The sequence below is a fragment of the Vombatus ursinus genome, unplaced genomic scaffold (genome assembly GCF_900497805.2).
Source record: "Vombatus ursinus unplaced genomic scaffold, bare-nosed wombat genome assembly UNPS02014818.1, whole genome shotgun sequence".
Taxonomy (NCBI): Eukaryota; Metazoa; Chordata; class Mammalia; order Diprotodontia; family Vombatidae; genus Vombatus; species Vombatus ursinus.
The window spans coordinates 16301289-16315658 of NW_020954596.1; the positions used below are offsets into that span (position 1 = coordinate 16301289).

At 38.2% G+C, this 14370-nt stretch overlaps 1 protein-coding gene across 1 annotated transcript in view; it reads left to right on the top strand.

Annotated features, from left to right (window-relative positions):
- The first annotated feature begins 4258 nt into the window (after positions 1–4258).
- JAKMIP1 (janus kinase and microtubule interacting protein 1) overlaps positions 4259–14370 on the top strand; it is a 178082-nt gene continuing 167970 nt past the window's right edge. The window contains exon 1 of the mRNA XM_027836396.1: positions 4259–4356. The gene's annotated coding sequence lies outside the window, so the exon portion shown is untranslated. The remainder of the gene's footprint in view (positions 4357–14370) is intronic.

The window sequence follows — 14370 nt, forward strand, 5'->3', positions numbered from 1 at the left end:
TGTGCTTAAGGAAAATTACCCCAGTAACAGTATAGAGATACTGAAGTAAAGAGAGACTGGAGCCAGGGAGAACAATTAGGAGGCTATTGTGACAATGTAGATGAAAGATGATGAATACCTGAACTAAGGTGGTGGTTATAGGAGTAGAGAGAAGGGGTTGGATATAAGGATGTTGTGAAGGCAAAAATGGCAGGTTTGGCAACTGATTAGATATGTGGGATGAAGAGAGTGAGGGGTGAGGATAAGGCAGAAATAATGAGCCTGGCCGACTAGAAGGATTGTAATGTCTTTGACGGAAATGAAGATATTTGGAAGAGGGGAGGATTTGGGGGGAAAGACAATGAGTTCTGCTTTGGACCTGTTGAGTTTTAGATGTTAGGAATCCAATTTGAAATGTCCAACAGTTAATTTCAGGATTGAAGCTGAGGGGTTAGACCACACACACACACACACACACACACACACACACACACACATATATTACATATATCTTACATATGTATAAACATATCTATATGTGAGTCATATGCATGGAGATGACAGTGAAACCCATAGGTGCTAATGAGTTTATGAAGAAACAGTGTAGATGAAAAAGAGAAGAGGCTGAAGACAGAACTCCGGAGAACCCACAATTGTGGGGTATGGTATGGATAATGAGTCAGGAAAGGAGAATGGGAAGGAGCAACTGGACACATATCAGGAAAATAGGGAAGAGTAACATCATGAAAACCCAGAGAGAAGACAGTGATCTACAATGTCAGAAGTAGCAGATAGATCAAGAATGATGAGGAATGTTAACAGACCATCAGATTTGTCATTAAGAAATCATTAATGGTTTTGGAGAGGGCATCTTCAGTTAGAGTGATGAGATCAGAATCAAGATTATAGAAGGTTAAAGTATGAGGAGAAGTAGAGGCAGTGAGTGTTGACAGCTTTTTCAAGTGTTTGGCTGCCAAAGGGAAAGAGGGATGTAGGAAGATATCTTGAGGGGATGGTAGAGTCTAGTGAAGGTTTGTTTGGAAAGAGTGAGACTTTGGCATGTTTGATGGTAGTAAGAAAGGAACCAGTAAATAAGAATTACTAAGAAAGGCAAAAGGTACTGAAAATAAAGGTGTATTTTAGCCAAGTTCACAGACTATCTTGAAATCTATCCACAGTCTGCTTGGGGATCCTTGGGCCCTAGGTTAAGAACATCAGCCCTGGAGAAACTCTGAGGCACCTTCTAATTCAGACTCTGTATCCTGAGCCCAACCTTATTTAAATGGTCATAAGTTAAAATTCACAATGAATAATGAATGATGTTTCCTGTACATGACATCTGGAGAAGGCTTAGTACTAGTAACGAAAGGAAGTCCTGTAGCATGTGCTCGTTCTAGGGTCTTAGTGCTGTTTGCAAACTTTGCTTCTGAGATTTAAAGCATAAGCAACCATCTATATGGGTCTAGGTAAAAGGACAATTGCCTAGATTGAATCTAACTTTTCAGGGTCCTTCAGGTCCATAGGACTGAGGAGAGTTTGGGGTAGGCTATGTACCACCAAGATCATTGTCAACTGTGGCTCACCTTGACTAAGACCAGCTTCAGTCAAATAGCCAAGCGACTTATGTTCAAAAGTTGTCATTCAATGATTTGGCAAAGTAACAATAACTATCCTTCATACAGTGCTTTAAAGTTGGTAATATGCTTTCCTCAAAAACCAGTGAGGAAAGTGCTACAGTTTTCATTATCCCTTTTTTATAGATAAGGAAACTGAGGTATAGGAGGGAGGTATGTGATTTGTTAGTGTAAGAAATATAAATAGGGCAAGATGACAGAGAAAAGGCAGGGACTTGCCTGAGCTCTCCAAAATTCCCCTCCAAACAACTTTAAGTAACTTCTCAAAATGAATTCTGGAACAAGAGAACCCACAAAAGGATGAGGTGAAATGATTTTCAAGCCTAATATGACTAATAAGATCAGCAAGAGAGGTCTGTCTCACTGGAGTGAGAGTGGGACACAGTCTAGTGCAGGCCAGGACCTAGCAAACCAGCAGCAGGCTTTGGGGGCTACTATATCAGCAGTGGCAGCACAACTTACCAGCCCACAGATGGTAAAAGGGTCAGACAGCTGGTCAGAAGAAGATTACAGGGGTCCTTTTACTGGCACTGGGTGCAGAACTTTGTTGCATTGCCTATACATGAATCCGAGTTGCAATCCTTGGTCTCAGTCCCAAGGTGAGGAGGAGTACTAGCATGCCAGAACTTGCTGCCCTAGGGAGTGGGAACCCTCATCACAGTTCCAGGGCAGAAAAGAGTGCTTGTAGTTGCTCAAAGACCAGAGCCCAGGCCAGGAGAGTAGTAAAGTAAAGGTGTATTTACTACACCTTTACTTATATCATGCCACCTTGGAAAAAATGAAAACTTGCAGATCACCCTGAACTAGCTCTGAAAACAGTTGCATAAAAATCTGAAGCTTGGGACAGTGCCTCTTCTACCCCAGAAACAGAGTTCAACTTTAACATCAAGTTAAAAATCAAGAAATAGGCTGGAAAAATGGGCAATCAACGAAAAAGAACCTGACCATAGGAAATTACTATGGTGACAGGGAAGATCAAAGTGTAACTCAGAAGAAGACAACAAAGTCAAAATTGCTACATCTGAAGCCTCAAAGAAAAATGTGAATTGGTCTCAGTCCCAAAAAGAATTACTGGATGAGGTCAAACAGGATTTTAAAAATCAAATACCAGAGGTAGAGAAAAAAAAATTGGTAAAAGAAATGAGAGTGATGTAAGAAAATAATGAAAAAAAGCCAACACCTTGATAAAGGAGGCAAAAAAAAAATAATGAAGAAAATAACACCTTAAAAAACAGAATAGGCCAAATGGTAAAAGAGGCACAAAAATCCACTGAAGAGAAGAACTCCTTAAAAAACAGAATTGGCCAAATGGAAAAGGAAGTACAAAAGCTCACTGAAGAACATTCACAACATGATTAATAATGGAAATATGTCTTGCATGACTGCATATGAATAACCTATACCAAATTTCTTGCCTTCTCAATGAGGGGGGAGAACAAGGAGGGAAGGAGAGAATATGGAACTAAGAATTTTTAAAAATGAGTGTTAAAAATTATTTATATGTACTTGAGGGTAAAATAAAATAAATATATTATTAAATCTTAAAAAAAATATAAATAAGGGAGGGGCCACCAGAGCTATTCCAGAGAGTATGAAATTTTGAGGGCCATGATACTGTCTGCATACAGTCCATCAGCAGTCTAGAAACAATAAGCTTTGTCACCGCTTGCCAAGAATAGTTGGTTAAAAGAGGAAGCTACCAGAGGTAGGCTTGGGTGAACTTTTATCTCAATCTAGGTGGCACAGTGGATAGAAAACTACATCCAGAATCAAGAAGACCTGAGTTCAAATCCAACCTCAGGCACTCACTAGCTGTGTGATCCTGGGCAAGTTTTTTAATCTCTGCCAGAGGCAGAACACTGAACTTGGAGTCAGGAAGACGTGAGTTCGAATTTGACCTCAAAGACTAACTGTGTGACCCCAGGTAAGTCACTTAACTTCCAGTTTGCCTTAACCCACTGGAGAAAGAAATGACAAACCCCTCCAATATATTTGCCAAGAAAACCCCATATGGGGGTCATGAAAAGTCAGGAACAATTTGACAAGAAAAACAACAACAACAACAACAATGTATGAACCATGAAGAAGTCTACTTAACCTCTGTCTACCTTAGTTTCCTCATATACAAAACATCTACAGTCCAGGATTGTGAGGATCAAATGAGATAATATTTGTAAAGCTTTTTTTTTTTTAATCTAAGACAGTGTGAGATAGAAATGCTATCTATTATCTCCCCTGTTTTCTTTTTTCTTCTTTTTTTTCCTCCACTTGGCAGTCTCTCAGCTGGAGCCCTATATCAGTGTCTCTGTCTCCTCTTCAGGGTGGTGATTTTCCCCTCCCCCATGATTCATGCTGCTTGCTCTAGGAACGACAGTTCTTAGATGCAGCTCTGCCCAAGGGAATAACAGCACTCTTCATATCTTTTTAGTAAGAGGAAGATCATACAAACCTACTTCCACTCCCTAATATCTTTTGTGCTACTTAAGAGTCCCTGGAAAGAAGGAATGGGGAAAAAAAATGATATTACCTTCAGTCTCTGTTCACTGGTGTATACTAGAAACCATGGTGTGCCCCTAAGTCAGTTATGCAGAAAGGATGTGGTTGAGATGAAGAGGCAATGTGACTTATTTGCCTGGGCTCTCCTTTGTATAGACTTCTCTGACAGTCTGCTGCAGAACTTGGAGGCCTTTCCCTGTGAACCTGGGGGCCTGTGCACATAGGTGAAGAGATGTGAAATGTATGGGTAAGAGAAAAATATATTTTATACACACACATACTCAGTTTGTTCTAATGGAAGTGAACTGTCTGGGATGTCAGAATACGGTCTATTTAGAGACAATATGGTGTAGTGGAAAGAGAACCAGTTTTGGAGTTAAAAGACCAGGGTTCAAGTCTTAACTTTTGTTACTCCTTGTGTGACCTTGGGCAAATCACTCTCCCTCTCTGGGTCTCAGTTTGCTCATCTGTAAAATGAGGGGATTGGACTAGTTTCTGAAATCTCTTTGGAGCTCTAAATATCTCATTCAATGAAATTCTAGAGTCTAGAACCTAGACACTGGTGTAGTAGAACAGTAGCTGTGTTTCAGAGAATTTTGTCTGCTAGGCTTTCTTTGAGTACTGGCTAAATTTTTATTATCAGGAGTAAAAAGTGAAAACTGCGCAGACCAAAATGTTTACTAGAAAACTTCACAATGTTCCTTTGGGAAGTGACAGAATATGAATGCTATCACAAAAAAGATTTTGGAAGCAATACTGTGTGTTTTGAAGAATGAAGTTTTATCAGGAATCTCATTTTTCGGGGGTGGGGATAAAGTAGTTAGTTGGTGTTTTTTTGTGGTTGTTTTTTGTTTTTGCCTTTTTCTGAAAGCTTTTTAAAGAACTTTGAAACTGAGCATAGTTGATGTTATGCTAAGGGAGCAATGCATTCAAGCAGCAGAAATTTCTTTAATACCTTCTGAGCACAATAATGCCATGCTAGGTCACTTGGGGTAAAAGTTAGAAATGATATAGATTCTCCAAGAGCTGACACACTAATTGGTGGTAGTAATAGGGAAAGGGTACAGAATCATGTATCGTCCTACTATATAAATAATTATAGTACAGAGGAGAGTGAGAAGTGTAAAAGGGAGATCCAGGCGTGTGTATTTAAGAAGAGAATGATGAATTTTACACGAGTGGGAGGGTTAAGGGGTGGGAGTGGCAATGGATATATCAGGAAAGGTTCCAGGGAGGAAATGTCACCTTTTGGGGCTTGGAAGAAAGAAGAGTCTTCAAAAGTTTTAGATGGCAGGGAATCCATTCCAAGCATGGGATGGGGTGGTGGTGGTAATGGTGATAGTGGAGGGGTAAGGAGTAAGACAGTATGATCAAAGAGACAGAGAGGGCAGAGTGTGAACAGGTGATAGTGAATAATCCAGTTTTTTGGGGTGAAGAGGAATAATGTAAGGCCAGAATAGTATATCTGTTGTTGTTCAGTCATTTTTCGGTTGTGGTCAACTCTTCATGATCCCATTTGAAATTTTCTTGGCAAAGATATTGGGGTGGTTTGCCATTTCTTTCTTCAGTTCATTTTACGGATGAGGAAACTGAGGCACACAGGGTTAAGTGACTTGTTCAGGGTCATGCAGGTAATAAGCATCTGAGGCCAGATTTGAGCTCAAGAAGATGAGTCTTCTGACTCCAGGCCTGACACTCTATCCACTGCACCACCTAACTGTCCACAGAGAATAGTATATTGCAGCCAGATTATAGAAGGTCTTGAATGCCAGATGAGGAGCTGATACTTTATTAAGTAGGTAGTAGGGGACCACAGAAAGTGTTTGAGCGACAGAGTAATCTCATCAGAATGGTTATTAAGAAGATTCCTTATGCAGCAGTATATGGAGGATATGGAGGAGAACTGGGAACAGCAGAGGCTGGAGGTATTTTACTGAGTTACCGGTTACATTTATTTGAGCATGTCACCCAAATATTTATTAAATAAGGCTCCATAGCAAGAAGACAGGTGAAAAACATGTGCTCTGTCCTTGAGGTGCTTGTTGTATAGTAAAAAAGATTATAATTGCATACAAAATAATTATAAAAATGAGGTAAAATAGCAATAAGTGCAAAGGTGATATTTAAATAGAGTTAAGTCAAGATTTAAGGGAAAAAAAAACAACATTGGAATCTAGCTGGGTGGATCAGTGACTCTTCATGAAAGAGGTACCACCTGAACTGGATGTTGTAGGAAAAAAAGGAACCTACCAGAAGCATCTATGTTTCTGTAAGGCTGGAAGGAATTGAGGTCCTTACTATCCATGAAAGGAACGTTTGAGCAGACGTTACTGCATTCAGAATCAATCCAAAGCCGAGTCGGATAAACAGACATATGGGCCTGTCAGTCCTTTCTGACAGTGCAGCAAGCTGCTGGCCAGGAAGGAATAGCAATGCTTCAGAGGCCCCAGTGTGGAAACCATTGTATGTTAGCCTCCCTTCTAGTGCTGACACTCCGTAATAGACTGAGGAAGTGTGCCTTCTGTGACACTCCATTTGCATAACTTTGATAAGCAAGGTCCAGGAAGTAGAATGCAAGAGGCTGCTTCTGGGGGCGGGAAGCTCACCCCGTAAACTGTTTCATTACTGTTCTTCTGAAGGAATGAATGAAAAAGCATTATTAAGTTCTTACTATGTGCCAAGTAAGTGTAAGGGGTACAAATGGAAAAAGCAAGACATTCCCTGCTCTCAAGGAGCTAACACTCTCAACTGGGAAGGAAAACACCTAAAAGAAAGCAGCCATAGGATGGATGAAAAGGCTTGGGTCTAAAGGGATTAGCTGCTGGGCTTATGACAAAGCCCAGAGGACCTTAGGTTGCACCCTGAGGTTAGAGGGCAGTGCCAAGGGTAGGCAGGGCATGGAGGAAGGGCAGATGGTAAGGCCTGCAGGATGGAAAGCTAGGCTGGATGTGCCTTTTACAAAATTGAGGGCTCAACATATACCTGCTAAAGGAAGGAAGGAAGGAAGGAATACTGGAAGAAAGTGAAACTCTAGCTCAGCTTGTATAATAGGAATATTGGTCACATTGCTTCTAAGAGATGAGAGTCATTACCTGCAATGGAGAGGAAGCTAGTAAGGCCTGCTAATACTCCATCTTCCAGAAAGAACTAGAATTGGAGGCTGCCATCTCATATAAACAATGTAAACATTCTCTTGTTATATAGCCAGAGCTAGGGCTTACCTTTCTTCTAGAATCCATTCATTCCTTGTTATTTTCAAGTCATAGCCAGTCTGTCTTTCCAGACTGACTTCAGATTACTGTCCTTCACTCCCTTGACCTTCCTGCCCAACTGGCCTGCCTGCTGTTCTGACGTACAGAATATTCTGTCTCTCACCTTTGCCTTTGCACAGACTGGAACACTGTCCTTCTTCACTGCTATCTCTTGGAATCCCTCTGTCCCTTCAGGCCATAACTTGAGTGTCATCCCCACAAGGCCTTTCCTGATCCTTTCTAGTTGTTAGCTTTCTCCTTCTTCCCATCCAAAGGACTTTGTATATATGTTAGAAACCATGTTTCCTTCCTCCTCTCCAATAGATTATAAACTCTTTGATGGGGGAGAGACTGTCATATATGTGTGTGTGTGTGTGTGTGTGTGTGTGTGTGTGTGTGTGTGTGTGTATGTATCCTTGGTGCATAGAACAGTATTTTGTACAAGGTAGGTGCTTAATTCATGCTTATTCAATAGAAGTGAACCTATTTTATCCTGGTATTTATTGTCTTCATATTATCTGGCTCCAGATATGCCAGTGGTTACTCATTGCTTTTCCCATACTTTCATGTATGTCTTTTGTCATTCATAAATGTTAAAATTCTGTCTTCTCTTCTTTAGTTCACTTTAAACAGACTGTTTCTCCCCCTTTCACTGTGACTGCTAGGATCACAGATTCATACAGTTTTAGAGCTGTAAGGGTTTTTAGTCATTATCCAGGGGCGGGGAACCTGTGGCCTTGAGACCTTATGTGGCCCTATAGGTCCTCAAGTGCAGCCCTTTGACTGGCCTTGAGACTATATGTGGCCCTATAGGTCTTCAAGTGCAGCCCTTTGACTGAATTCAAACTTTACAGAACAAAACCCCTTAATAAAAGGTTTGTTCTGTGAAGTTTGGAATCAATCAAAGGGCCACACTTGAGGACCTAGAGGGCCATATGCAGCCATGAGGCTGCAGGTTCCCCATCCCTGAATTCAACCCTTTCCCCTCTCCCCTATTTTGTTGTTCAATTGTTTTTAGTTATATCCAACTCTTCATGACCCCATTTAGGATTTTCTTGGCAAAGATACTGGAGTGGTTTGCCATTTACTCCTCCAGCTCATTTTACAGATGAGGAAACTGAGGCAAACAGGGTTAAGTGACTTGCCCAGGGTCACACAGCTAGGAAGTGTCTGAGGCTGGATTTGAATTCAGGATGATGAGTCTGAGTCTAGACCCAGCATCAATCCACTGCATCACCTAGCTGCCCCTCTCTCCTCAATTTTACAAATGAGAAGACTGAAGATCAGACGAATAAAATGATTTAACCAAACCAAGAACACACACTTGACTAGCACAGTGCCTTGCCTAGCGGGAAATTAACATTTTTAAAAAATTGAACTGAATCACAGGCAAATCCAGGACCAGAAGCTAGGTTTCTACATTCCCAGTTCAGTGTTCTATCCTGTACACACCACCCTGGTTCTCTGGTTTTAGCTACATTTGTGTCTGGGTTTTAAAGTCTGACCTTGATTTGAAATAAGTATATTGTATCCAGAGCTTGTTACAGTTTTGGTGGAAGGGAGGATTGTTTTTTCCCAGGATCAAGAAAAATCAATGATTCAGCATTAGCATAGTCTCTCATGAATAGTAGGAGCATGATACATGTTTGATGCCTTAAATTTTCCAAGTCACTCAGGCTTGAAACTTTGGAACCACTTGTGACTCTTTGTTCTCATGGCCATTACCACTGTACTTCAGGCCCCTCTTTGCGCCTCCCCCACCCTTGTCTCTCCATGTATTTTTTTATTTCATTAAATAATTTCCAATTACGTGTAAAAAAGTCTAGCAATCTTTATTAAAAAAAAAACTTTTGAGTTCCAAATTCTCTTTCTCTCTCTTTCTCCTCTCCATTCTCCTTGAGAAGGCAAGCACTTTGATTCAGATTATAAATGTGAGGTCAGGCAAAACGTATTTCCATATTAGCCACGTATGGAAAAAAAAAACCATACCCCACAAACAAAATAAAATAATAAAAAATAAAGAAAGTATGCTTCATTCTTCATTCAGAGTTCATCAGTTCTCTCTCTGGAGGTGGATAGCATTTTTCATTATGGGTCCTTTGGAATTGTCTTGAATCATTGTCTTGATCAGATTAGCTAAGTCTTTCACAGTTGATCATCCTTACAATATTACTGTTACTGTGTACTGTGTTCTGGTTCTGCTCACTTCACTTTGCATCAGTTCATATAAGACTCCCCAGGGTTTTGTGAAAGCCTCCTGCTCATCATTTCTTGTAACACAGTAGCATTCCATCACAGTTATATACCACAACTTGTTCAACCATTTCTAAATTGATGGGGATCCCCTTGATTCCCAATCATTTGTCATCACAAAAAGAACTGTTATAAATATGTTTGTTGAAACAGGTTATTTTCCCTTTTCTTTGGTCTCTTTGGGATTCGGACCTAGTAGTGGTATTCCTGGGTCATGGGGTATTACACAATTTAAGTAGACGTTGCAAATTATTCTACAGAATGATTGGCCTAGTTCATAACTCTGCTAACAATGCATTAGTACCCCAATTTTTCTATATTCCCTCTAGCATTTGTCATTTTCCTTTTCTCTAATGTTAACCAATTTGGTAGGTATGAGATGACATTTCAGAGTTGTTTTAATTTGCATTTCTCTAATCAGTAGTGATTTAGAACATTTTTTTATGTGACTTGATTTCTTCTTATGAAAACTGCCTGTTCAGTTTTTAGATGAAGAAATTAAAGTTATCTATAATCATATGATAAAATGCTGTAAATCACTATTGATTAGAGAAATGCAATTCAGAACAACTCTGAGGTAGCACATCACACTTGTCAGATTGGCTAACGTGACAAAACAGGAAAATGATAAATATTAGAGAAGATGTAGGAAAATCAGAACACTAATACATTGTTGGTGGAGTTCTGAACTGATCCGATCATTCTGGAGAACAATTTAGAACTATGTCCAAAGAGCTATAAAACTGTGCATACCCTTTGACCCAGCATTTCTAGGTCTGTGTCCCAAAGAGATCATAAAAATGGGAAAATTACTTACATGTACAAAAATATTTGTAGCAGCTCTTTTTGTTGTGGCAAAGAATTAGAAATTGAAGAAATGCCCAACAATAGAGGAATGGCTGAACAAGTTGTGGTATATGAATGTAATGGAATAATATTGTGCCATAAGAAATGATGAGCAGACAGACTTCAGAAAAACCTGGAAAGACTTATATGAACTGATGCTGAGTGAAGTGAGCAGAACCAGGAGAACACTGTCCACAGTAACAGTCACATTGTGAGATGACTGACTTTGATAGACTTAGCTCTTCTCAGCAATGCAAGGATCTAAGACATCTCCAACAGACTCATGATGGAAAAAAACTGTCCACATCCAGAGAAGGAACTATGGAATCTGAATGCAGATGGAAGCATACTATTTGCTGTCCTTTTCTTTTGCTGTTTTGTTTTGATTCTTCATTCTCATGGTTCCTCCCATTGGTTCTAATTTTTCTTTACAACATGACTAATGTGAAAATATGTTTAGTATGAATGTATATGTAGAGTCTATATCTGATTGCATGCCATCTTGGGGAGGGAGGAAGGGGGACAGGAGGAGAAAATTTAAAACTCAAAATCTTATGGAAATGAATGTTGAAAACTAAAAATAAATAAATTAATTAAAAAACCCCTGCCTGTTCATATCCTTTGACCATTTATCAACTGGGGAATGGCTCTTATTTTTATAAATTTGACTCAGTTCCCTATATATTTAAGAAGTGAGCCCTTTATCAGAGAAATTTGTTGCAAACATTTTTTTTGCCAGTTTCCTGTTTTCCTTCTAATTTTGGTAGAAAAGTTTGTTTTTGCAAAAGCTTTTTAATTTAATGTAATCAAAATTATCTGTCTTCTTCCTGTAATCTACTCTATCTCATTTGGTCATAAATTTTTCCCTTATTCATAAATCTGACAGGTACATTTCCCCCATGTACTTATTTTATCTTATTATTCATTATTTAGTACTTATTTAATGTATTTCTATTACCCTTTATGTTTTTAAATCATTTATCCATTTTAACCTTATCTTGGTTTATAGTGTGAGATGTTGGTCTATGCCTAGTTTCTTCTAATTTGCTTTCCAGTTTTTCCAGCATTTTTGTCAAATGGCAAGTTTTTACCTTAAAAACTTGGATGTTTGGGGGGCAACTAGGTGGCACAGTGGATAGAGCACCGGCCCTGAAGTCAGGAGGACCTGAGTTCAAATCCAGCCTCAGACCAAACACTTGACATTTACTAGCTGTGTGACCCTGGGCAAGTCACTTAACCCCAACTGCCTAAGCAAAAAAAACAAAAAAACAAACAAAAAAACCCAAAACCAAAACCAAAAAAACCCCAAAACAAAAAACAAAAAAAAAAACTTGGATGTTTGGGTTTACTAAACACTAGATTACTATAGTCATTTACTTCTGTGTATTGTGTACCTAATCTGTTCCATTGATCCACCACTCTATTACTTAGCCAGTACCAGATTGTTTTCATGATTCTGCTTTATAATACAATTTGAGATCTAGGATGGCTAGGCCACCTTCCTTAACATTTTTTTCATTAATGCCCCTAATATTCTTTACCTTTTGTTCTTCCAGATGAATTTTGTTACTATTTTTCTAGCTCTATAAAAAAATTCTGTGGTAGTTTGATTGGTATGGCAGTGAATAAGTAAATTAGGTAGAATTGTCATTTTTTATTATATCAGCTTAGCTTACCCGGTAGCAGTTGATATTTCTCTAATTGTTTAGATCTGTCTTTATTTGAGAGAAAAGTGTCTTGTAGTTGTGGTCATATAATCACTGGGTTTGTCCCGGCAAGGTAGATTCCCAAGTATTTTATGTTGTATGCAGTTATTTTAAATGGAATTTCTCTTTCTATCTCTTTCTATCTTTTCCTGCTGGGGTTTGTTGGTAGTATACAGAAAGGCTGATAATTTCCATGGGTTTATTTAAATCCTGCAAATTTGCTGAAATTGTTAATTGCTTCAACTAGTTTTTTAATTGATTCTCTAGGTTTCTCTAGGTATATTATCATGTCATCTGTGAATAGTGATAGTTGGGTTTTTTCATTGCCTTTTCTTTTTTTTTTTTTGTCTTATTGCTATAGCTAGTATTTCTAGTACAATGTTGAATCATAGTGGTGAAAATGAACATCCTTGCTTGACACCTGCTCTTATTGGAAAGGCTTCTAGCTTTTTCCCATTACAAATAATGCTGATGGTTTTAGATAGATTTTACTTATCACTTTAGGAGAGGCTCCATTGACTCTCATGTTTTCTAGTGTTTTTAATAGGAGTGGGTGTTGTATTTTGCCAAAGGCTTTTTCTGCATCTATTGATATAATCATATGTTTTTGTTGTTATTGTTATTGATATGGTCAGTTATGTTGATAGCCTTCCTAATAATGAACCAGCCCTTTATTCCTGTTATAAATCCTACCTGATCATAGTGTATGATATTGTTGTAATCTCCTTGCTAGTATTTTATTTAAAATTTTTTTTTGCATTGATATCTATTAAAGAAATTGGTCTAAAGTTTTCTTTCTTTGTCTTTGTTCTCCCTGGTTTAGGTATCAAAACCATATTTGTGTCATAAAGGGAATTTGGTAGGACTCCTTCTTGACCTATTTTTTCAAATAGTTTACATATCATTGAGATTAATTATTCTTAAATGTTTGGCAGAATTTACTTGTGAATTCATCTCGTTCTGGGGACTTTTTCTAAGGGAGATCATTGATGTTTTGTTCAATTTCTTTTTCTAGGAATTATTTAAGTATTCTATTTCCTTTTCCGTTAATATGGACAGTTTATATTTTTATAAATATTTATCCATTTCACTTGGGCAACTAGATGGTATAGTGGATAGAGTGCCAGGCCTGGAGCCAGGAAGACTTATGTTCCTGAGTTCAAATCTGACCTCAGACATTTACTAATTGTGTGACCCTTGACAAGCAACTCTGTTCATCTCAGTTTCCTCTTCTGTAAAACGAGCTGGAGAAGGAAATGGCAAGCTACTCTAGCATCTTTGCCAAGAAAACCCCAAATGGGGTCACAAAGAGTTGGACATGACTGAAAAATGCCTGAAATGCACACACACACACACATTTCACTTAGATTGTGAGTTTTAATGGCATGTAATTGGGCAAAATAACTCCTACTAATTGCTCTAATTTCATCTTCATTGGTGGTACATTCACCCTTTTCATTTTTGATACTAGCAATTTGGCTTCCTTCTTTTTTTTTTATTAGCTCAAATAAACCAGTGACTCATTTAATTGGTTTTATTAGTTCAAGTTTTTTTTTTTAACTTTCAATTTTATTAATCTCTCCTTTGATTTTCAGGGTTTTCATTTTGGTGTTTAATTGGGGATTTTAAATTTATTCCTTTTTTTAGTTTATTTTTTAGTTGCACACCTAGTTTATTGATCTGCTTTTTCTCTATTTTATTGATACAAGCATACAGAGATATACATTTTTCCCCTAACAACTACTTTGGCTATACCTCATAAATTGTGGTATGTTGTTTCATTGTTGTCATTCTCTTTAAGGAAATTATTTATGATTTCTAAAATTTGTTCTTCAACTCACTCATTCTTTGGGATTAGATTATTTGTTTTCTAATTAGTTTTTAATCTGTTTCCGCTGCTTTTTATTGAATGTAATTGTTATTGCCTTATGTTCTAAAGAAGGTGCATTTAATATTTCTACCTTCCTACATTTAGTTGTGAGGTTTTTATGTCCTAATACATGGTCAATTTTTGTGAAGGTGTCATGTACAGCTGAGAAAAAGGTCTACCCCTTTCTATTCCCAATTGGTTTTCTCCAGAGGCCTATTATATCTAACTTTGCTAAAATTCTATTCATCTCCATATCTTCTTTTTTACATTTATTATGGTTTGATTAATCTAGCTCTGAGAGGAGAAATTTGAGGTCCCCCACTGGCACAGTTTTG